Source organism: Pseudophryne corroboree, chromosome 9, assembly GCF_028390025.1.
Source record: "Pseudophryne corroboree isolate aPseCor3 chromosome 9, aPseCor3.hap2, whole genome shotgun sequence".
Taxonomy (NCBI): domain Eukaryota; kingdom Metazoa; phylum Chordata; class Amphibia; order Anura; family Myobatrachidae; genus Pseudophryne; species Pseudophryne corroboree.
In genome coordinates this window covers 402,457,465-402,479,762 of record NC_086452.1, presented here as the reverse complement: position 1 = coordinate 402,479,762, position 22,298 = coordinate 402,457,465, and the positions used below count along the sequence as shown (strand labels likewise).

General features: G+C 42.7%; 1 long non-coding RNA gene across 2 annotated transcripts in view; it reads right to left on the bottom strand.

The window, feature by feature from the left end:
• LOC134957076 (uncharacterized) overlaps positions 1-22,298 on the bottom strand; it is a 398,476-nt gene that overhangs the window by 169,560 nt on the left and 206,618 nt on the right. For both annotated transcript variants that reach the window (XR_010186436.1, XR_010186437.1), the window contains one exon: positions 4,013-4,056. This is a non-coding gene — a long non-coding RNA (uncharacterized LOC134957076). The remainder of the gene's footprint in view (positions 1-4,012; positions 4,057-22,298) is intronic.

The window sequence follows — 22,298 nt, the reverse complement described above, 5'->3', positions numbered from 1 at the left end:
GGCACTGAGGTGTACACTGGCACGTTTCCATTCTAAGCACTAAGCAACACAATCACAATTATACCGTCACATCTACTCTCATTTATTTGTTTCATTTATTTATTAACTATTATTTATATAGCGCATACAGTACATATTCCACAGTCATTTACATCAGTCCTGGCCTCTGTGGAGTTTACAATATATATTCCCTTGCAGACACAGCTATATGCTGGGGTTATTTTTTTGTTTCTTGTCAGGAGCCAATTAATCTATCTGTATCTTTTTGGATTTTGGGAGGAAACCAGACTACCCAACGGAAGTCCAAAAACGACAAACTACATACAGATAGGGCCTTGGTGGTACTTGAACCCAAGGCCTGTGAAGAAGCAAGCTGATCACTGCACACCTGTCCTGCTATCATCTGATTTCATGATCCTATTGACCAGCAATATCAGTGAATATGGTTTGGGCATACTGTAGTTGTTGGAAGCACAAGATGAGAGGTACAGATGTGTCCTCATACTTGGTGGCTTCAGACGTACCAAACAGCCCCTCTTGGCGCACCAAGTCCAATGCGACTCTGCCACGCCCAGAGTCTTTTATGCTTAAAATATACTTCTTATCCACAATTGTAAAACAACTGGAAGTAACAAAACTGCTCTGCTAGATTAAACTGATCAATGTGATGTACGACGTGTACGTCTGTGTGCGAATGAGTCTGAATCTGCATACGAAGTGCTGCAATGCAGCAGCTGCAGCTCTTTCTCATGCCAAGTTCTGTTGTGCTTCATCTGCCATTTTGCATGTGTGTTAAACTATATCATGTAGAGTGAAAGTTGCAGCCTATCATCTCTGGTGCACTGGGAGTGACTAAGACGTGACGCAAATAAGAGGGGAATTTTAAAGAAAGAGGCGATATTCTACATCTCTCCAAGCTGCTCAGTCTTGCTGGGTGTCTTGCGCTGTATGGCATATAGATGCTAGGTGTATGACGACACTCTGGGCAACAGTAGACTCAATTTTTAAATATTCAGTATACATTGAAAAATAAGAACTAGACTGAAGTCAGTAGCTATGTATTTTCCTTCTTGTATTTTCCACTGTTTGCTGTACTCATGGACTTTCTCGCTCGTGATTTCTATATCCATCAATTTTTTTTTCAACGGGTTTTAGCTATTTAAAACTCATTGCGTATGATAAATGGTGCTCCAGCCAATCAGCTGCTAACTGTCATTTTTCAAACAAATGACAGGAGCTGGTTGGCGGAAGCACCATTTATCATATACAATGAGTTTTAAATACTGTAGCCAAAATTAATTGATAAATGGGCCCTTTTATTTGGGAAAAAAGTAGTGATGAGCGGGATCGGTTCCTCGGGATCCGAACCCCCCCGAACTTCACCCATTTTTGCGCCCGAATGTCATCATCCCGCTGTCGGATTCTCGCGAGATTCGTATTCTATATAAGGAGCCGCACATCTCTGCCATTTTCACTCGTGCTTTGGAGATGATAACGAGAGGACGTGTCTGCGTCCTCTCAGTTCTTTCTTTGTACAGTGTGCTGCAAATATCTGTGCTCTGTGTTCTGCAAATATCTGTGCTCAGTGTGCTGCAAATATCTGTGCTCAGTGTGCTGCAAATATCTACGTTCTCTGCCTGAAAAACGCTCCATATCTGTGCTCAGTGTGCTGCAAATATCTGTGCTCAGTGTGCTTTATTGTGGGGACTAGGGGCCACCAGTATATAGTAGGAGGACAGTGCAGAGTTTTGCTGACCAGTGACCACCAGTATTATACGTTCTCTGCCTGAAAAACGTTCCATATCTGTGCTGCATTGTAGTATATAGTAGGAGGAAAGTGCAGAATTTTGCTAACCAGTGACCACCAGAATTATATCAGTACGGTACAGTAGTCCACTGCTCTACCTACCTCTGTGTCGTCAAGTATACTATCCATCCATACCTGTGGTGCATTTAAGTTTTTGTGCGCAGTATACAGGGGTTAAAGTGGGGGGGAACGAGGTGGAACGGAGTTCCACCACCTGTAATGGTAGGGGGAACTAGTTCCACCATCTCCATTGCCCTGCACAGTAATTCCAACAGAAAAGCCCACCCCATCATCTGTGTCAATCGATGATACAGGCGGCACTAGTGTTACTGATGAGCTGCAGCCACCTACTCCTTCCTCAGGTCCTGGTGCCTCCATGGTCCTCCTCTATGAGTTCCACCACCTCACAAGGACCTCTTTAAGCCCTGGCAGTATATATATAGTAGTAGGACAGTGCATAATTTTGCTGACCACCAGTATATAATATATAGCAGTATGGTACAGCAGGCCACTGCTCTATCTACCTCTGTGTCGTCAAGTATACTATCCATCCATACCTGTGGTGCATTTAAGTTTTTGTGCGCAGTATATATATAGTAGTAGGACAGTGCATAATTTTGCTGACCACCAGTATATAATATATAGCAGTATGGTACAGTAGGCCACTGCTCTACCTACCTGTGTGTCGTCAAGTATACTATCCATCCATACCTGTGGTGCATTTAAGTTTTGTGCGCAGTATATATATAGTAGTAGGACAGTGCATAATTTTGCTGACCACCAGTATATAGCAGTATGGTACAGTAGGCTACTGCTCTACCTCTGTGTCGTCAAGTATACTACAAAAGTTCAGTAAAATGACCCAAAAATCAAAATTAAAAGCGTCTGATGAGAAGCGTAAACTTGCCAATATGCCATTTACGACATGGAGTGGCAAGGAACGGCTGAGGCCCTGGTCTATGTTCATGGCTAGTGGTTCAGATTCACATGAGGATGGAAGCACTCATCCTCTCACTAGAAAACTGCAGTGCCACTCCTAGATGGGCCAGGTGTTTGTGTCGGCCACTTGTGTCGCTTAGCTTAGTCACACAGCTACCTCATTGCACCTCTTTTTTTCTTTGCATCATGTGCTGTTTGGGTACTATTTTTTAAATCTGCCATCCTGTCTGACACTGCAGTGCCACTCCTAGATGGGTCAGGTGTTTGTGTCGGCCACTTGGGTCGCTTAGCTTAGTCATCCAGCGACCTTGGTGCAAATTTTAGGACTAAAATTAATATTGTGAGGTGTGAGGTGTTCAGAATAGACTGGAAATGAGTGGAAATTATGGTTATTGAGGTTAATAATACTATGGGATCAAATTCTATGATTTAAGCTGTTTTTGAGGGGTTTTTGTAAAAAAACACCCTAATCCCAAACACACCCTAATCCAACAAAAATTTTCCAGGGAGGTTTTGCCAAAACGCGTCTGAATCCAAAACACTGCCACGGAACCGAATCCAAAACCAAATCACAAAACCCGAAAAATGTCCGGTGCACATCACTAGAAAAAAGTATTTTTTATCTCCTAAAGTCTGGAATAAATATCCACATTTTGGTTTGGCTTCGAACACCTCACTTTCTTATCACAGCCCCTGACAGTTGTGATCATTTGATAAATACCAACATCCTACTGTAACTGATTACTTTTTGCTGATTTTTCATGTGAATCAGCCTAGAATTTATGAAAGGCACTGTATCACTAGGATTTGCAGTTTCAAAACTTGACAAATCATTTTGTTCATTTCTAAAGCTAAACTTTTAATTTGATTTTCATTATTTTAATATACTTAGATCTTCCATGCAGCAGTCAACATTACAAATACATGTCTAATGTCATCTTCCTTTTCTGTAATTAATATATAGCAGATTTTAGATTTATAAATGGCTGTCATATTCAGAACTCTAAATGAGTTACAAAATCCATCTGGAAATGCTGTAAAAGGGCACCTTGATCTCTGTCAGCCTCCATCACTGCTGCGCAATGTGCAGATCAAAATATGTTGTGACATTCCCATTAATTAAACTGAAGGAAATTATTGAAATGCAAGCTGTCTCGAGAATGCACTTTACTATCACTATAAATTAGCGTTCAGAAAGCAAAAATAATATCATAAGTGCTCAGAATATTATTAAAAAACATATGTCAAATTATTTTAGTTACTTACTTAGAAAGCCTGATTGGAAGAAAAGGGCTCATATAATAATTGATCTGCAAAAAAGCAAATATACTTTATTGCTACTTTTCGTATTTTTGGGTCGTTGTACTATTTGATACCAAACAAGATGTTGCAACTACATATGCCGTAAAAACACAACAACAAGCTTCCATTACAATTTCTAGTGAAATTGAAAATTGATTTTCTTTCCACCTCACTGGAAACATTTAACTGTATACCATCTATATTCCTGCACAATAATTGAAAAAGTTATTAATACTTTTTGTCACAACATAACGCTGGAGAAAATTTATATAATGACACAACTGAAAACATTATTTAACATGATTAGATCTAAGTATCAGCCTAACATATAAAGATCCTTGCCATCTGCCGTCATTAATATATTTACATTATATTCCATGCATTCCATATGCCATGTCAATTGGAAGGATGTGGAAGATGGAAAATGCCACTAGATTTTACAATTGATTTGTTTATGGTTTTTAATGTATTCATTTATTGCTTTTTTGAACTTTGCATTTGTAGTTTGTCCAGTAAATTGCTGAAGGCCTCCAGGGAGGGATGATTTTCAGAAGACTGATCAAGGCCATGATCTGATCACTCAAATGTGATGTCACAGCCAAAGTTGCTTTCTTTTAAATATTTTATAAGGTTTGTGAGATGTAAATGTTGTAGCAGCATTCAAGGATAGAAAATGGGTGCTCGATAAGCAATTTCTGCAAACTGCATAATGAACCGCGTTCTTACATTTCCAAATGATGTTGTGAAATGTAATGTTAAATTCAGGTTAAAAATATCAATAGCAATTATAATGCTTTCATTTTCTTTGTTATATACTGTAAATTATATGAATACTAGAGGTTACCGCGACACACTGTGAAGACAGCCATGTTGTGGTCTGAAGCAATATACTGTACAAAACTTGAATTTCCTAATCTGTAAATTCACTCTAGCCAATTTTGGCTAGTGTGAATTAACAGGTGTAAAGAGATGATGTGTAGAGATACTTTATAGAGAGACTGTAGCAAGATGGATATACCATATTGCAAGGTGGATATAACATAGCAAGATGGATATAACATAGCAAGATAATATGACATATAGCAAGATGGATATGAGGTCTAGCAAGTTGGATATGACATATAACAAGATCGATATAACATAGCAAGATAACATGACATATATATGACATCCTTCTGGATCTCTCGGCAGCATTTGATACCGTGGACCATGGGCTTCTGATTGAACGACTGATACATTTCTGTGGTCTGGATGGCACAGTCCTAAACTGGTTCAAATCATTTCTCACAGGCAGGTCACAGAGAGTATCATCTGGATTATACTCATCACCACCAGTGCCATTGCCATGTGGTGTCCCACAAGGTTCTATACTATCCCCCATGCTTTTTGCAGTATACATGCTCCCATTGGGCGAAATAATCAGGCGCCATGGCCTGGTCTACCACTGCAATGCAGATGATACACAACTGTACTTGTCCTTTGCTCCAGGCACTGATAACCCAATAGCAACCCTAAATGGCTGTCTAGCTGAACTACAGGATTGGATGAGCGCCAGTTGGCAGCGACTGAATGCGGATAAAACAGAGGTCCTTATGATACGACCGCAACATCAAAGGACAAGACTGCAGCATAGCCAACCAACTGGACTTACACTCGGGGATTCAGAATTACAGACCAGTGATCGTGTGCAGAATCTTGGCGTTGTCCTGGATGGTGGCTTGACACTTACACATCAGATATCAGCCACAATCAAATCCTTATTCTTTCACCTGAGGAACATAGCCAGAATCAAGCACTTACAGATGTATCCACCATTATCTTGAGTAGTTTTCTGTGCCTAGTCACAACATGATTTATTAGCATAAACCCTTCAGCTATTGTTCTCAACTGCAATACAATACAGAGAACAATACAGCAGGGGATTAAGTCATTACAGCAGAGGATTAAGTCTGACTGGCCAGTCACAGTTAATCCTATTAACCGTTAAAATAAATGTGGATACATCTGTAATTCCCTCAGATGATATGCCAAAAGTCATACATGCATTTGTATCATCTCGTTTAGACTACTGTAATGCCCTCTATCTTGGTCTACCAGCAAAAGAATTGCAGCGCTTACAGCTGGTGCAAAACACAGCTGTCAGGCTATTAACCAACCAGCCCCGTTCTAGCCACATAACACCCATCCTCTACTCCCTTCACTGGCTGCCTGTACGATGGCGAATCATCTTTAAGATTGGCTTACTGAGTTTCAAAGCATTACATGACCAAGGCCCAAGGTATCTGAAACAGCTTCTGACCCCATACTGCCCCACTCGATTACTGCGATCTGTAGATGAAGGATTTTTAGCAGTACCTAGAATCTACCGTAATTTATCTGGGAGTCGAGCTTTTAGTCATGCGGCTCCGACTCTATGGAACTCACTTCCCCGCACAGTGCGAGAGGCCCCAACTATAGAATCCTTCATAAGTAGACTCAAGACTTTTTTGTTTACTCAAGCATTTCCATAATGTCCTTTTTAGTATCTTCATGCTTCTGTATATTATGAAAATGTACTTCATTATTTTCTGTACTATATTATGCTATGTATCTGTTAAGCGCCTTGAGTCCTATTGGAGAAAGAGCGCTATATAAATAAAATGATGATTATTATTATTATTATTATTATTATTATAGCAAGATGGATATAACATAGCAAGATAATATGACATATAGCAAGATTGATATGAGATATAGCAAGGTGGATATGACATATAGCAAGATGGATATGAGATATAACAAGTTGGATATGACATATAGAAAGATGGATATAACATAGCAAGATAATATGACATATAGCAAGATGGATATGAGATATAGCAAGTTGGATATGACATATAGCAAGATGGATATTACATAGCAAGATAATATTACATATAGCAAGATGGATATGAGCCATAGCAAGATGGATATGAGATATAGCAAGGTGGATATGACATATAAGAAGATGGATATAAAATAGCAAGATAATATGACATATAGCAAGGTGAATATGACATATACCAAGATGGATATGACTAATAGCAAGATGGATATGACATACAGTGAGATGGATAGATATAACATATAGCAAGATGGATATAACATAGTGAAATAGATATAACATAAACTATAACAAGATGAATTTGACATTCAGTGAGATGGATATAACACATAGTGACATTAATATGTCAGTTTTCATGTGGGTATAACATATACCAAGAAGCACATGACAGAGGCAGCCAATCAGAGCTCTGCTACTTAAGCAGCCAATCAGAGCTCTACTACTTAAGCAGCATATCAGAGCTCTACTACTTAAGCAGTGCTGACAAGGAAGAGGAGAAGTGCAATATGGGAGAGCAATTCAATATATATTTAAATATATATGTGTATGTATGTATGTATGTATGTATGTATGTGTGTGTGTGTGTGTGTGTGTGTGTGTGTGTGTGTGTGTGTATATGTATATATATATATATTAGAGATGTGCACCGGAAATTTTTCGGGTTTTGTGTTTTGGTTTTGGATTCGGTTCCGCTGCCGTGTTTTGGATTCGGACGCGTTTTGCCAAAACCTCCCTGAAAATTTTTTGTCGGATTCGGGTGTGTTTTGGATTCGGGTGTTTTTTTACAAAAAAAACTCAAAAACAGCTTAAATCATAGAATTTGGGGGTCATTTTGATCCCATAGTATTATTAACCTCAATAACAATAATTTACACTCATTTTCAGTCTATTCTGAACACCTCAAACCTCACAATATTATTTTTAGTCCTAAAATTTGCACCGAGGTCGCTGGATGGCTAAGCTAAGCGACACAAGTGGCCGACACAAACACCTGGCCCATCTAGGAGTGGCACTGCAGTGTCAGGCAGGATGGCACTTCAAAAAAATAGTCCCCAAACAGCACATGATGAAAAGAAAAAAAGAGGCGCACCAAGGTCGCTGTGTGACTAAGCTAAGCGACACAAGTGGCCGACACAAACACCTGGCCCATCTGGGAGTGGCACTGCAGTGTCAGACAGGATGGCACTTCAAAAAATTGTCTTCAAACAGCACATGATGCAAAGAAAAAAAGAAGCGCACCAAGGTCGCTGTGTGACTAAGCTAAGCGACCCAAGTGGCCGACACAAACAACTGGCCCATCTAGGAGTGGCACTGCAGTGTCAGACAGGATGGCACTTAAAAAAATAGTCCCCAAACAGAATATGATGCAAAGAAAAATGAAAGAAAAAAGAGGTGCAAGATGAAATTGTCCTTGGGCCCTCCCACCCACCCTTATGTTGTATAAATAGGACATGCACACTTTAACGAACCCATTATTTCAGCGACAGGGTCTGCCACACGACTGTGACTGAAATGACTGGTTGGTTTGGGCCCCCACCAAAAAGAAGCAATCAATCTCTCCTTGCACAAACTGGCTCTACAGAGGCAAGATGTCCACCTCATCATCATCCTCCGATTCCTCACCCCTTTCACTGTGTACATTCCCCTCCTCACAGATTATTAATTCGTCCCCACTGGAATCCACCATCTCAGATCCCTGTGTACTTTTTGGAGGCAATTGCTGGTGAATGTCTCCACTGAGGAATTGATTATAATTCATTTTGATGAACATCATCTTCTCCACATTTTCTGGAAGTAACCTCGTACGCCGATTGCTGACAAGGTGAGCGGCTGCACTAAACACTCTTTCGGAGTACACACTGGAGGGAGGGCAACTTAGGTAGAATAAAGCCAGTTTGTGCAAGAGCCTCCAAATTGCCTCTTTTTCCTGCCAGTATACGTGCGGACTGTCAGACGTGCCTACTTGGATGCGGTCACTCATATAATCCTCCACCATTCTTTCAATGGTGACAGAATCATATGCAGTGACAGTAGACGACATGTCAGTAATCGTTGGCAGGTCCTTCAGTCCGGACCAGATGTCAGCACTCGCTCCAGACTGCTCTGCATCACCGCCAGCGGGTGGGCTCGGAATTCTTAGTCTTTTCCTCGCACCCCCAGTTGCGGGAGAATATGAAGGAGGAGCTGTTGACGGGTCACGTTCCGCTTGACTTGACAATTTTCTCACCAGCAGGTCTTTGAACCTCTGCAGACTTGTGTCTGCTGGAAAGAGAGATACAACGTAGGTTTTAAATCTAGGATCGGGCACGGTGGCCAAAATGTAGTGCTCTGGATTCAACAGATTGACCACCCGTGAATCCTGGTTAAGCGAATGAAGGGCTCCATCCACAAGTCCCACATGCCTAGCGGAATTGCTCTGTTTTAGCTCCTCCTTCAATGTCTCCAGCTTCTTCTGCAAAAGCCTGATGAGGGGAATGACCTGACTCAGGCTGGCAGTGTCTGAAATGACTTCACGTGTGGCAAGTTCAAAGGGTTGCAGAACCTTGCACAACGTTGAAATCATTCTCCACTGCGCTTGAGTCAGGTGCATTCTCAATCAAGTCTGTAGTTGCCTGTGAATTAACGGTGGATACCGGAACCACGTTTCTCACCGCCCAGGCTGACAAGACCTGAGTTATCCGCTTTGCAGCAGGATGACTGCTGTGATATTTCATCTTTCTCGCAAAGGACTGTTGGACAGTCAATTGCTTACTGGAAGTAGTACAAGTGGTCTTCCGACTTCCCCTCTGGGATGACGATCGACTCCCAGCAGCAACAACAGCAGCGCCAGCAGCAGTAGGCGTTACACTCAAGGATGCATCGGAGGAATCCCAGGCAGGAGAGGACTCGTCAGACTTGCCAGTGACATGGCCTGCAGGACTATTGGCTTTCTTGTGTAAGGTGGAAATTGACACTGAGGGAGTTGGTGGTGTGGTTTGCAGGAGCTTGGTTACAAAAGGAAGGGATTTAGTGGTCAGTGGACTGCTTCCGCTGTCATCCAAAGTTTTTGAACTTGTCACTGACTTCTGATGAATGCGGTCCAGGTGACGTATAAGGGAGGTTGTTCCTAGGTGGTTAACGTCCTTACCCCTACTTATTACAGCTTGACAAAGGCAACACACGGCTTGACACCTGTTGTCCGCATTTGTGTTGAAATAATTCCACACCGAAGAGGTGATTTTTTTTGTATTTTGACCAGGCATGTCAATGGCCATATTCGTCCCACGGACAACAGGTGTCTCCCCGGGTGCCTGACTTAAACAAACCACCTCACCATCAGAATCCACCTTGTCAATTTCCTCCCCAGCGCCAGCAACACTCATATCCTCATCCTGGTGTACTTCAACAGTGACATCTTCAATTTGACTATCAGGAACTGGACTGCGGGTGCTCCTTCCAGCACTTGCAGGGGGCGTGCAAATGGTGAAAGGCGCAAGCTCTTCCCGTCCAGTGTTGGGAAGGTCAGGCATCGCAACCGACACAGTTGGACTCTTCTTGGGGATTTGTGATTTAGAAGAACGCACAGTTCTTTGCTGTGCTTTTGCCAGCTTAAGTCTTTTCATTTTTCTAGCTTCCATCCTCATGTGAATCTGAACCACTAGCCATGAACATAGGCCAGGGCCTCAGCCGTTCCTTGCCACTCCGTGTCGTAAATGGCATATTGGCTAGTTTACGCTTCTCATCAGACGCTTTCAATTTTGATTTTTTGGTCATTTTACTGAACTTTTGTTTTTTGGATTTTACATGCTCTCTACTATGACATTGGGCATCGGCCTTGGCAGACGACGTTGATGGCATTTCATCGTCTCGGCCATGACTAGTGGCAGCAGCTTCAGCACGAGGTGGAAGTGGATCTTGATCTTTCCCTATTTTAACCTCCACATTTTTGTTCTACATTTTTTAATGTGTGGAATTATATGCCAGTATCAATAGCAGTGGCCTACTACTATATATACTGCGCACAACTGAAATGCACCACAGGTATGGATGGATAGTATACTTGACGACACAGAGGTAGGTAGAGCAGTGGCCTTCCGTACCGTACTGCTATATATACTTGTGGTCACTGTCAGCAAACTGCAAAACTAAAATGCACCACAGGTATAGAATCTAGATGGATAGTATACTTGACGACACAGAGGTAGGTAGAGCAGTGGCCTTCCGTACCGTACTGCTATATATACTGGTGGTCACTGTCAGCAAACTGCAAAACTAAAATGCACCACAGGTATAGAATCTAGATGGATACTATACTTGACGACACAGAGGTAGGTAGAGCAGTGGCCTTCCGTACCGTACTGCTATATATACTGGTGGTCACTGTCAGCAAACTGCAAAACTAAAATGCACCACAGGTATAGAATCTAGATGGATAGTATACTTGACGACACAGAGGTAGGTAGAGCAGTGGCCTTCCGTACCGTACTGCTATATATACTGGTGGTCACTGTCAGCAAACTGCAAAACTAAAATGCACCACAGGTATAGAATCTAGATGGATAGTATACTTGACGACACAGAGGTAGCTAGAGCAGTGGCCTTCCGTACCGTACTGCTATATATTCTGGTGGTCACTGTCAGCAAACTGAAAAACTAAAATGCACCACAGGTATAGAATCTAGATGGATAGTATAATTGACGACACAGAGGTAGGTAGAGCAGTGGCCTTCCGTACCGTACTGCTATATATACTGGTGGTCACTGTCAGCAAAACTCTGCACTGTACTCCTCCTATATAATACTGCTGGTCCCCAGTCCCCACAATAAAGCAGTGTGAGCACAGATATATGCAGCACACTGAGCACAGATATGGAGCGTTTTTCAGGCAGAGAACGGATAAAACTGGTGGTCACTGATCAGCAAAACTCTGCACTGTACTCCTCCTATATAATACAGCTGCTCCCCAGTCCCCACAATTAAGCAATAAGCACAAATATTTGCAGCAACATTAATAAACGGAGAGGACGCCAGCCACGTCCTCTCCCTAACATTTCCAATGCACGAGTGAAAATGGCGGCGACGCGCGGCTCCTTATATAGAATACGAATCTTGTGAGAATCCGACCGCGGGATGATAACGTTCGGGCGCGCTCGGGTTAACCGAGCCATACGGGAGAATCCGAGTATGCCTCGGACCCGTGTAAAATGGGTGAAGTTCGGGGGGGTTCGGTTTCCGAGGAACCGAACCCGCTCATCACTAATATATATATATTCCGTATTGAAAAGGATCTATTCTTTTCTGATGTCTGTGTTTCTGATAAAATCTTAGCATTTTACAGATACATAGATGATCTGTTGATTATATGGGGAGGTACAGCTGACGAATTCACATCGCTTATGGCTATCTACAATGCCAGTGATAGCCCAGTAAAATTTACTTATACATTGGATGCTAATTGTGTCAATTTTCTTGATGTAGCTTTAACCAAATGTGAAGGCAGGCTATGCCCGGCGTTGTATACTAAACCTACAGATAGAAATAACCTACTATTAGCCTCCAGTGCCCACCCAGAGCCCTTGAAGCATGCTCTCCCTTATTCGCAATTTTTAAGAGCTTTACGTATTTCTACTAATTGGATTCCATGTTTGAGAAATTTTTAAAGAGAGGTTATGGAATTAACGATTTGATTAAGGCAAAAACCAAGGCCATGGCAGTATCTCCTGATTTACTATTGGTGTCTAAGAAAAAGGATAACTGTTCCAATTGTCATATGTGGAGTAATTGTTACACACATATGAGTTCTGTCATTAATAAAAAAGCGAAATCTTTATGGCCAATAGTCCAATCTGATAAAAACCTTCCGGCTCTCCAGCATAAATCACTAATGGTATGTTATAAAAGAGGCAAGAATCTCAGGGATTACCTGGTACGTAATGATATATCAGGTATGAATAAACCCGCATATGGGAGCTTTTTGGGCAAAGCTAGAAATGGTTGTTTCAGGTGCCCGAATTGCACCACTTGTGGCTTTTTACAGACGGGCCCGAGTTTTCATCATCCATTCACGGGTCAGAAATTTGATATTAGACACCGGCTCACATGTACAAGCCGTTTTGTTGTCTATGCCATTACATGCCCATGTGCGAAGGTATATATAGGCAAAACTGAAGTTACTTTTCGTGAACGTATGGCACAGCATCGTGCTGCCATACGCGCAGCCTTGAATTCTGGGTCGAGTATACAACCTGTTGCACGCCATTTCGCTGAGGCGAAACATAATTTGTCTACCCTGAGATACCGCATTATAGACCATGTGCCGCCGCTTATTAGAGGGGGTGACAGGTCTGTAAAATTGTTACAACGTGAATGTGAATAGATCATGCGTCTAGATACATTGGTTCCTCGTGGCTTAAACGAGACATTGGGCTTACAGGTTTTTAATTGAATGTGACTAGCAGTGTTCTTTATAATGTAGCATCTATAACTTCTAGTGCAGGCATGTCAAACTCATGGTCATCCAGCTGTTGTAAAACTACAAGTCCCAGCATGCTTTACCAGCTAATTAGTGGAAGGTATGCTGGCAAAGCATGCTGGGACTTGTAGTTTAACATTAGCTGGAGGGCCACGAGTTTGACATGCCTGTTCTAGTGTAAGTTACGATATGAAACTTCTTGATACATTTGTTGCTCCTTGAATGTTGTTACTTCTATTGAGAATATGCCATTAAATTTTCTATAGCTATAGATACTGAATAAATAATAGATTGATAATGCTGGTGCTTAGATGTAACTATTTGTGGTTCTCATATACAGCATGTTGTTTTTAATTATTGTTTGTCTTTTTAATTTTATGTATGTATATCTATTTGTATTCATGCAATACACAGTTGTGGTGATTTGTTAGGTTACTATGGTAACAGTCCTGCAACCCGAGCCGGTCTGCAGGGTGACCTGGATACGGAAGTGGGCGGAGCTTATGTGCATGGTGGTTAGGGTTGAGCACTAAGGGGGAGGTTAGGCAGAGGGTAGGGAGCGTTAGGGGGTAGGGAGTATTTTCTCAGGGAGTACAGAGGTTTAATGGTGATTGCAGGCACTCTAGTAGTAGCAGCAACACTCACAGTTGCTCTACCAATGGGTGTACAACACAATGAAAGTGTCTTATATAGTAATTTAGGGCTGAATTAATATACTAAAGGATTGTTAGTTATAGATCAAAATAAAGTTTTTAAAACCAAATAAAATGCAATTAACATTGGTATTTTGTATTCTGCCTTGATAAAGTCTGACTACAGATGAAACACATCAGCAGTGGAGAAAGGAACAGAGCCTTGAAGGGACAGAGGACTGTACACTGAAGATTTACCTTTGTCATATCAACATTTTTTGACATGTTATCTTGTGAGGTGACCTGGAAAACAAGCACTGTTAGCCGTCCCTGAAACTGCTCATTTATATAACTGTTTTATTTTAATTACTGTATAGTAATGTAATTTATTTTTCATTTCATTTGCCTTTAGTTACAAGAAAAATATACCCTGTATCTATTCCAGAGTGTCGAGCAGAGATGTATATTTCTCAAGGGCAACAGAAATAAACCACTGATATAAAGACATGTCTGAAAAGCACATACTGGAAAGTAGTTCAAAATATGAATCAATGTATAAAATAAACCTTGCAGGAATGTGTATATACTGCACATCAGTGGTGTAACTGTGGGAGGCAATGGAGTCAGATGCCGCCATGCTCCTGACCTGAAGGGGACACAGCTCCTCCATTGTCTCCGACTGCCTGCCAATCCATCGCCGCTGCTGGATTTTACCCGTCATTTTTTCAGATAGAGGAGCTGTGTCAGTGACACGGCAGCTGCCTCCTGGTATCCACAGACTGCAGCTAGGGGGAGCTCCAGAGTGCAGCTCCTCCCAGGCCCTTCCAATTGAGCTGACTGGGGAAACTCTCTCTTCCTCCGTCCTGGCTGCTAGCAACAGGAAGGCACTGGCAGCATCTGCCTGCACTGTGTGTGTGTGTGTGTGTGTGTGTGTGTGTGTGTGTGTGTGTGTGTGTGTGGTGTGGGTGGGGGGTTCCGGGGGTGTCTTTAATTAATGTTGGCAACACTGTGTTTATGTGGGTGCATGTTTTTAAGTGAGGTGTGTGTCTGTTTTTTTAAGGAAAGTTGTGTGTGTACTGTGAAAGAGCATAAGTGTGTGTGTGTGTGTGTGTGTGTGTGTGTGTGTGTGTAAGTGAAATATGTGTGTTTTTAGTGAGGTGTGTGTGTGTGTGTGTGTGTGTGTGTTTGTGTGTGTGTTTTAGTGAAAGAGGCATATGTGTGTGTGTTTAAATGAGAGGCATGTGTGTATTTAGGTGAGAGGTGTGTGTGTAAGTGAAAGAGGTATGTGTGTAAGTGAAAGAGGCATGTGTGCATGTAAGTGAAAGAGGCGTGTGTGTGTGTAAGTGAAAGAGGCGTGTGTGTAAGTGAAAGAGGTGTGTATGTGTGTAAGTGAAAGAGGCGTGTGTGCAAGTGAAAGATGTGTGTGAAAGATGTGTGTGTGTTTAGTGAGAGGCATGTGTGTGTTTTAATGAGAGGCATGTGTCTGTGTTTTAGTGAGAGGGGTGTGTGTGAGCTTAAGTGAGAGGTGTGTTTCTGTGTTTTAGTGAAAGATATATGTGTGTGTGTGTGTGTGTGTTTTAGTGAGAGGTGTGTGTTTCAGTGAAAGAGGCGTGTGTGTGTATAAGTGAAATATGCGTGTGTGTGTGTGTTTAAGTGAGAGGTATGTCTGTGTAAGTGAAAAAGGCGTGTGTGTTTTAGTGAGAGGCATGTGTGTGTAAGTGCAAGAGAGGCGTGTGCGTATTTTAGTGAGAGGTGTGTGTGTGTGTGTGTGTGTGTGTGTGTGTGTGTATAAGTGAAAGAGGCATATATGTGTGTGTGTGTAAGTGAAAGAGATGTGTGTTTTTAGTGAGAGGTATGTGTGTGTGGCTTTTCACACTGCACAACGACCCGGGTCCGACCCGTTTTTAACCCAGGTTGCTTGAACTGGGTTATTCACTGTGGCGCTTTCACACTGCTCCTCGACCCGTGTCGACTCGGCAATAACCCAGCTTATTTTTGTTATGTGAAAGGGGTATTATAGCTCTCTCCCCCCTTCTAGCTGTCCTCTGGTTGGGAAGCTCCGTCGGTAGCTCAAGAAACCTGATACTTCTGTGTCTCTGCCTGCACTGCATACTGTCTGCTCACATTCTGGCAGCCAGGATCTGCTGCTGCACAAAAAGGAGAAGGAGAATTAGTGATGTCACTGTGCTCCAGCCAGGAGGGCCCCCTGACAGAGGGGACCCGGGGTATAGTATACCTTGCATCCCCCCTTTAATCTGGCTATGCCAAAATGGATTCAACACACCTTCTCTGCCGCTAAACGGTAGCAGACTGTCAATCAATGACAGTCTGCAGCTAAACTGCTTCCGACGTCGCAGACCCATACTTCACAAGCGCAGTACGGATCTGGTGTATGCGCAAAGTACCCGACTTCGGTACAGTATGTTGCAGCATGAGCCACACCACCATCTGGACCTACAGTAAATCAGACCCATAGTTCCAGATAGGAATTCATCCAGACACCACAATAGTTAATACCAGCCATTTACTCATCTTTTAAGGATAGCAAATGCTCTTTCACCTGCTAATACAAGAGAAGGGGGAAAAAGTAATTTTTATGAAGCTGGAGAGTGATATGCTACAAGGTTTATAGCTGTACAAGACATCAAGTATCACAGCTGTCACCCAGAGTCTTTATTGAAAATAATCAATAGCACTGACAGTTTAAGAGTTGTAATACGACGGCAACTTTTTATATTTCTTGACTGTGTCTGACATTACTTTTACTGTCGCCATACAAGGCATCATTTTAACAACATCCTAGACCTTTTCCCACAAGATAACCAGACCCTCAGTAAGTGGTCAGACGAATGCTTGCATTTTTTTTATGAAGCAACTACAGTATATTAATTCTTCAATGGGAAATATATTCTCAGTGTATCTGACTCTGCTCTGAGTTAACACTTTCTAGATCTAAGGGCTGTGTGATTGAAATGGCAGGTTGTGCAGAGAATTGTAACAGAGGCGCCAGTGTGCACCGACAGCCTCTGTGCCGAGGAGGGTTCTATTTGATGAACATTTATGAGACTTCCGCCACTTAAGATAAGCACTTGTCCATTCCGAAGAAGTCAGAGCACAGGAGTTCTGTAATATTATTCTGAAAAGATGAGACAGGGGTTTCATGCAAAATCAACATTTTATTAAACATATTTAAAATAATAAAGAGTTCTTATCTGAAAACCTATATTGGTATTTTATTTGTCTTAAATGTTTTAATCAAAATGAAGTTTTATATATATATATATATATATATATATATATATATATATATTTATTAGAGATAAGCGGGTTCGGTTCTCATAGAACCGAACCCTACCGGACTTCACGTCACAAGCCCGAATACGAGTCAGGCTTGGGTTTTCCTGCCTGACTCGGAAGCCAGAATGAGGCAAAACGTCATCCTCCCGCTGTCGGATTCTTGCTGGGTTTGGATTCCATATAAGGACCTGCGCGTCGCCGCCATTTTCACTACAGTCTCGAAGAGTGTAGTGAGAGGACGTGTCTCCGTCCTAAGTGTCTGTGTGGGCAGGAAAGTGGGGTGGCGATTCCAGTGCTGTCTTGTGCTGCTCAGTCCAGTGTAGTGTCTTATGCTGCATCAGTCCAGCCAGTCACAGTGTTGGTGTCCTCTACTGCTATATGTCCCCAGTGCTGCTGGCTGCTGTATAAGTCCCTTGCAGTTTTGCTGTGTTGTCCTGTATCAGACCAGGAGTAGTGTCTTGTGCAGCATCAGTCCAGTGACCAGTCACAGTGGTGGTGTCCTCTGCTGCCACATATCCAGTGTTACTCGCGTATAATTCCCGTGATACTGGCGTATAATTCCTGTGATACTGGCATATAATTCCAGTGATATTGCCGTATAATTCCTGTGATACTGGCGTATAATTCCTGTGATACTGGCGTATAATTCCCGTGATACTGGTGTATAATTCCTGTGATACAGGCGTATAATTCCTGTGATACTGGTGTATAATTCCTGTGATACTGTCGTATTATTCCAGTGATATTGCCATATAATTCCCGTGATACTGGCGTATAATTCCCGTGATACTGGCGTATAAATCCTGTGATATTGCCATATAATTCCTGTGATACTGGTGTATAATTCCTGTGATACTGTCGTATTATTCCAGTGATATTGCCATATAATTCCTGTGATACTGGCTTATAATTCCTGTGATACTGGCATATAATTCCTGTGATACTGGCGTATAATTCCTGTGATATTGCCGTATAATTCCTGTGATACTGTCATATAATTCCAATGATATTTCCGTATAATTCCTGTGATACTGGCGTATAATTCCAGTGATATTGCCGTTTAATTCCTGTGATACTGGCGTTTAATTCCAGTGATACTTGCGCATAATTCCAGTGATATTGCCGTATCATTCCTGTGATACTGCCGTATAATTCCACTGATCTTGCCATATAATTCCACTGATCCTGCCGTATAATTGCAGTAGTACTGGCGGTAAAGTACAGTCCAGTGATACTGCCATATATGTCCAGAGATACTGCCGTATATGTCCAGTGATACTGTCATATATGTCCAGTGATACTGCCGTATATGTCCAGTGATACTGCCGTACAAGTCCAATCCAGTGATACTGCCATATAAATATATATATATATATATATATATATACACACATCCTGTTGCAGAGCGGATTACTGAGGCCATAACAACTATGCTGGTGTTAGACGTGCATCCGGTATCAGCCATTAGTGCAGTCGGACTGCAGTGCCAACCATAGACTGATCCAGGGGGGGGGGGCACTCGGGCTCGTGCTATTTCCGTCAGTCAGATTTGATAAAAGAGCCGTCAGGCACTAGGACCCACCGCGGCTCTAATAGCAAGTCCGTGTGGTAACCAATGGGGAGGCTGGTGCTGCAGCTTCAGCCTCCCCATGCTCACACCACAACCTACCTGCCCCACTGCCAGCCATCCAGAGTCCAGCCCAGGCACGGGTTTCAAATGCCAGCATCGAGTAAGACTGTTACTTATGATGGCACAGAAGGCTTCATTAGCCCTCACTACACCGCACAGTTTCCCAACGCTTCCTCCTCCACTTCCTTTACCACCATGCTAGGTGCAGTCACACTCAGCCTCGGCTTTGAGAAGATGGCCCGTGTGATTGTGGCAGGGCTGTCCTGCAGATGTCTTATGCTGCTTGTTGGAGATCCAGCTGGCTGCTTCTGCTAATTAAAGATGGGCAGTTCATGTCCTGCAGTCTGAGTCTCTGTGCAGCGCCAAAAACAAGGTATGCTGCACCTGCCACCACCAACTAAAAACTATAATAATTATATTGTGCTGGGGTGCCTTCCAGGCTCCCATAACTAATGGAACAGGTGACCAACATTTCAAGGCCCAATCAGCCTTTTCATCAGGGTGAAACATTGGCAATAAACCAGGATGCACTCCTACAACCAATCATTACCTGATGGCGTATTCTGTGAGGCCACGCCCCCTGTGATACCACACCCCATATCTGGGAGCACAAGTGCCTTAGGTGCATGTAAATATAACTATTACAGTTACCCTCTCATGGTGCCCCACCCTTTCATTTTCTTCTGGATTCACCCCTGGTGCCAACCCTAGATGGGCCAGGTGTTTGTGCCGCACACTTGTGTCGCTTAGCTTAGTCGTACAGCCACCTCATTGCACCTCTTTTTCATCTTTGTATGATGTGCTGTTTGGGGACTTTTGTTATATCTACCATCCTGTCTGACACTGCAGTGCCACTCCTAGATGGGCCAATTGTTTGTGTCGCTTAGCTTTGTCATACAGCTACCTCATTGCACCTCTTTTACTTCTTTGCATGATGTGCTGTTTAGGGACTTTTTTTATATCAACCATCCTGTCTGACACTGCAGTGCCACTCTAGATGGGCCAGGTGTTTGTGCCGCACACTTGTGTCGCTTAGCTTAGTCATACAGCAACCTTGGTGCACCTCTTTTTCATCTTTGTATCATGTGCTGTTTGGGGACTTTTGTTATATCTACCATCCTGTCTGACACTGCAGTGCCACTCCTAGATGGGCCAATTGTTTGTGTCGCTTAGCTTTGTCATACAGCTACCTCATTGCACCTCTTTTACTTCTTTGCATGATGTGCTGTTTAGGGACTTTTTTATATCAACCATCCTGTCTGACACTGCAGTGCCCCTCTAGATGGGCCAGGTGTTTGTGCCGCACACTTGTGTCGCTTAGCTTAGTCATACAGCAACCTTGGTGAACCTCTTTTTCATCTTTGTATCATGTGCTGTTTGGGGACTAGTTTTTTTAAAGTGCCATCCTGTCTGACACTGCCATACAAGTCAGGGGTACTACTGTATTAGTCCAGAGGTACTGCCGTATAAGTCCACCAATTACAGAATTTTTGAAAAATGACAGGGGCGTGCAGGAGATGCTGTCAGTGGACTGATAAATTGCAGGCCACTTTCGAAATTCAGCCACTGCATGCCACTACTAGATGGGCCAGGTGGTTGTGTCACTTAGCTTAGTCATACAGCAACCTCGGTGCACTTCTTTTTCCTCTTTGCATCATGTGCTGTTTGGGGCCTATTTTTTAAATCTGACATCCTGTCTGACACTGCAGTGCCACTCCTAGATGGGCCAGGTGTTTGTGCCGCACACTTGTGTTGCTTTACTTAGTCATACAGCCACCTCGGTGCAACCATTTGGCCTAAAAACAATATTGTGTGGTGTTCAGAATAGACAGGAAATGAGTGGAAATTAATGTCATTGAGGTTAATAATACCGTAGGATCAAAATTACCCCCAAATTCTGTGATTTTAGCTGTTTTTATGTTTTTTTTTTCAAAAATCATCCAGATCCAAAACCAAAATACGAAAGGGTGGTTTTGGCAAAACCGACCCAAAACCAAAACACGAAAAGTGCCCGCCGCACATATCTAATTAAAAAAAAAAAATCTATATATATATATATATATATATAGTGCAGAAGACCCGGCACTCCTCTCGCTCCCCAGCGTGTCAGCAGTGTGCTCCCATGCCCTCACCTCCTAGGACCAGGGTCCCATAAACAGCGATGGAAATAAGTGCGGCACTGGGAGTCTTGTAATAGATGTGAAGCAAAGCCGTGTCTTTATTGCATCTACGTTTCGGGGACACAGCCCCTTCGTCAGGAGGCGTTGAGTGCCGGTAACTGCATTGAAATATATATATATATATATATATATATATATATATTAGTGATGTGCACCGGACATTTTTCGGGTTTGTGTTTTGGTTTTCGATTCGGTTCCGCGGCCGTGTTTTGGATTCGGACGCGTTTTGGCAAAACCTCACCGAAATTTTTTTGTCGGATTCGGGTGTGTTTTGGATTCGGGTGTTTTTTACAAAAAACCCTAAAAAACAGCTTAAATCATAGAATTTGGGGGTCATTTTGATCCCATAGTATTATTAACGTCAATAACCATAATTTCCACTCATTTCCAGTCTATTCTGAACACCTCACACCTCACAATATTATTTTTAGTCCTAAAATTTGCACCGAGGTCGCTGGATGGCTAAGCTAAGCGACACAAGTGGCCGACACAAACACCTGGCCCATCTAGGAGTGACACTGCAGTGTCAGGCAGGATGGCACTTCAAAAAAATAGTCCCCAAACAGCACATGATGCAAAGAAAAAAATAGGTGCAATGAGGTAGCTGTGTGACTAAGCTAAGAGACCCAAGTGGCCGATACAAACACCTGGCCCATTTAGGAGTGGCACTGCAGTGTCAGACAGGATGGCAGATTAAAAATATTGTCCCCAAACAGCACATGATGCAAAGAAAAAAAGAGGCGCAATGAGGTAGCTGTGTGACTAAGCTAAGCGACCCAAGTGGCCGACACAAACACCTGGCCCATCTAGGAGTGGCATTGCAGTGTCAGACAGGATGGCACTTCAAAAAAATAGTCCCCAAACAGCATATGATGCAAAGAAAAATGAAAGAAAAAAGAGGTGCAAGATGGAATTGTCCTTGGGCCCTCCCGACTGTGAATGAAATGACTGGTTGGTTTGGGCCCCCACCAAAAAAAGAAGCAATCAATCTCTCCTTGCACAAACTGGCTCTACAGAGGCAAGATGTCCACCTCATCATCATCCTCCGATTCCTCACCCCTTTCACTGTGTACATCCCCCTCCTCACAGATTATTAATTCGTTCCCACTGGAATCCACCATCTCAGGTCCCTGTGTACTTTCTGGAGGCAATTGCTGCTGGTGAATGTCTCCACAGAGGAATTGATTATAATTCATT